At 41.8% G+C, this 3,615-nt stretch overlaps 1 protein-coding gene across 1 annotated transcript in view; it reads left to right on the forward strand.

Moving 5' to 3' along the window:
* The window catches only part of LOC111644959 (uncharacterized), an 80,064-nt gene that overhangs the window by 33,170 nt on the left and 43,279 nt on the right, over positions 1-3,615 (forward strand). The gene's annotated exons all lie outside the window — the stretch shown is intronic.

Below are 3,615 nucleotides of genomic sequence, written 5' to 3' on the forward strand. Positions count from 1 at the left end.
CTGGAGACTCTGAGGTCAGTAAAAGGGGCGGAGTCAGTCCTTGCTGCTTCCATCATATTGTACTAAACACAGTGTCGGAGCAAAGAGCCAGTGTTTCCTGGAAACCTCCGACCTTCTCAGCAGCTGCTTCCCTCAGTGAAGCTGTGAGAGGAGAACGGTGACAGGCGTCAGGATTGGACAGAGAGACAGAGAGAGAGAACAGTCGGCCAATCAGATATCACTAATCAGGAATATATCAGGAATACCATGGCCCAACTCCAATCCAGCCCCTACGCTCTCCCCCCACTCTCACTCCGTTGGTGCATTTCTGTGAAGGGTCCGCCACATAAACTGGGTTAACCCATTAACCAGTCTTATTAATACAGAATCAGTTAATATCTGAGACTGATCTGGGATCATCACTGCGGGGTTCAATAAAAATAAAGGTGTTACATGGATAGTCAGTCCACTACAGGAAAACAGTAGCAGGCAGGTGAAAATCCAGAAACCAAGAAACAAAGCAGGGTAGCAGACCATGAGCAAAAGGCTGGAAAGCACAAGGAGACTAAACCAATCTGGCAGAGAACAGAGGGGAGTGGGTGCAGTACATAAACAGGTTGAACTGGTGGGAACAACAAAGTCCACAAATTACAACTTAAACATGACTCAAACAAAACCTTATTATCTTCCACTCACTCTGTAACTGTTGTGTTTGTTCCTCCAGGTTGGACGGCAGGGTGATTCACATTTCCAAAGACAAAACAAGTGAGTTCTGCAACACTGTCTCCTTTTCATCAGCTCGTCCAAAATACAATCTGTCATTTATAAACTACGTTTTGGTCCCAGCTCTGGAAAACATCTGTGCTCATTTCTTTAGGAACTACACTTCTGTTTGCTTTGATTATTTTATCTCATTTGTTATCGGTTATATAGAGATAAATATCAATATTGGAAAAATTAATATTATGATTGATTTAATACAAACTGCCCAGCCCTGGTGTGCATCTGTGTTTTGTGAAGGGTCTTACATTTTCGTTTAGTTTTTTATTTCCAACTATACACAACAGCATAGAACCAGATAATAGGAATAAAACTGAGAAGACAGAAGAGTTCAAGACATCAGGCCCATACAACAGATTACAACATATTACTGACTGATGAACAGGAAAATTAATTTATTGTTGTTGTTTGAGCCATTTGTATGTTTGTGTGTGTGTGTTAGAGTAATGCACTGGTTGCCACAGTAGGTGGCGTATTGAATGGCAACACATGAAATGTACAAGTAGAAGAAGAGGCAGTTACTCCTCAGGTGTGCTGCTTACCGGGGAGAAGCACACAGTTTTTGACCGTTACCGTTTAGAGCCCAATGTTTACGCCTTTTTGTTTAGTTTCATGCAAGTTATTGGTACAACATATGTGAGTAAATATCAAAGGCTGTTTTGTTACACGGTAAATAAATACATCATAATCGTAAGCACAAGTCGGATGTTTTGATTTATCATATGGAGGCACCTCATGACGACGCGTCAACTACGCATCCCGGTAGCAGCCCCTCACTGGGGCTTAGGTTTATTTTGTTGAACCCAAGTCACTACAGTTGTTGTTGTTACTGTGTGGAGTTTGCATGTTCCTCCTCGTGCCTGAGTGGATTTCCTCCCACAGTCTAAAAGTTTCTCTCAGAGATGTTTTAAAATCCTGTGATGTGATTCAGATTTAGTTTCACGTGGTTTCGTCTCCTCTTACTTCCTGATTGAGAAATCTGGATCAGGCCTTTAGCCCCGCCCACCACCTGCTGGCTCCAGGTGGACAGGTGAAAGAGCAGAGACTATGAAGACGGCTAGAGGAGGAAACATCAGAGAGACTCAGCCACATGTTTGACCCAGACTCAGTTGAGGAGACTGTTGAGATCAGAACCGTTAGCTAGTTAGCATCTTTTATGTGCTCCAGCAATGAGTCACCTCTGCTGACAAACTGGTAACTTCTGTAGAGTACTAAGCCCACAATTTTATAATTGAAAATCCTCCTTAATAGGGGGCATCACTCCTCATTGAGAAGAACTTCATTGATTAATATGATCAGTCTGGAGTTTACTTTTAAAAATCGCATATCTGTCTTCCACAATGACCATAAAATATTAAATGAAACAACATGTAAACATAATGGCACTAATAATGACATAAAGGAACAATACAAATGTGGATTTCATGTTCAAATTAATCATAATACAAGTGGTTAACTGATCAAAACAACATAATGTTTCCTAAAACTGAGTAAATAAGTAACTAAAATGTGTTTTAGCCACTTAAAAAAATTCCCACAGAAAAAAAGCTAACATCAGTTTCAGTGTCTGCCTTATTTTGAATATTTTCTCTTTATCTTGACGTCAAACAGCCCTTTCATTTGGAACTACATTTTCTCAACTGTCGAACTACCATATCCCTACGCCCAAGTGCACCTACACTTAGATCTGACTCAAACAGCTGATCTGTGGAGTGATATGGTGAGCGCTGTAGTTGTGTTTGTGTGTAGGAGTACGGTAGTTCAGCAGTTGATTTCATCAGCTACTGATGAGCGTTGTTCTTTTGCTCCACTTTGCATCTTGGTTAATTATTAGTCAGTGCATTCATCTTGTAGAAGTAGTTCATAGTTCCTGTATTTAGACCCCCGTCGCTGTGTGTTCTTTTTGAGTAGAGGACGGAGATCAACTGAACCAGGAAGTCATGGCTTCTGATATTAAGCTTTCACAGTGCTGATTTTTTCTTTCCTCTCCAGAGGTGTTGCCCCCCTAAACAAATGTTCATTAATAGTTCTGATAAAATGTTAAACCGTACGACTTTGAGCTGCTGCTTCAGATCTAATGAGGAGAGGACCAGTAAACGCTGAGTTCTGACATGTGCTGTGTGTCCTCTCCTCCCATCAGGGGCCTCTGATGTGAAACTGGACCCAAACACAGCAGAGAGGAAGATGGAGGTGTCTGAGGAGGATACCAAGCTGGTCAAGGTGAGAGAACACGACCACTGTACAGGAGATGTGTGTGTATGTATATATACATCTCCTGTAGCTGGGTATGTCTTGACGTGGAGCGTGAGCTGGTGGCAGTACCAACTAGATATAATTTGGCTCACCTCTACACATAGCAGGGGCTCTGTAACCGAACTCCTGGAGAGGGGGTGGACTTGTTTTCCGGAGTTGCCCAGGGTGACAGGCGCCAGGCGGGTTTGGGGATATTCACAAGCCTCTGGTTGAGCACTGCTGTGTTGGAGTTCTCCCCGGGGATTGGGCAGCTGCTCATGGTTTGTGAAGTAACTGCGTTTCATGTTTTTTTTCTCTGTCTCTCACTCACACACACAGTGTAGTTGATGGACATTAAGTAGTTGAGTGGTTGTTGCCTTGTTCATTTGGACTTCTGCTGTTTTATTCTCTTTCTCTCACACAGTTGTGAATGTGAATAAATTCATTTAGTTTGCAAGTAATTGTAGAACTCCGATTTTCTTTTATATCGTTCCTACTTTTTTACCAGTTTGGACGTGAAATTGGTCTTAAATTTTATTCATTAAGGTCTGAAAAAGTCTTAAATTTAACTTGTTGAAACCTGCAGAAACCCTGTGTGTGAAAAAACTGTTTGTCAGATGTCTA

Source organism: Seriola lalandi, unplaced genomic scaffold (genome assembly GCF_002814215.2).
Source record: "Seriola lalandi dorsalis isolate HSWRI2012SDOR001 ecotype SW California unplaced genomic scaffold, Sedor1 jcf7180002054945, whole genome shotgun sequence".
Lineage (NCBI taxonomy): Eukaryota > Metazoa > Chordata > Actinopteri > Carangiformes > Carangidae > Seriola > Seriola lalandi.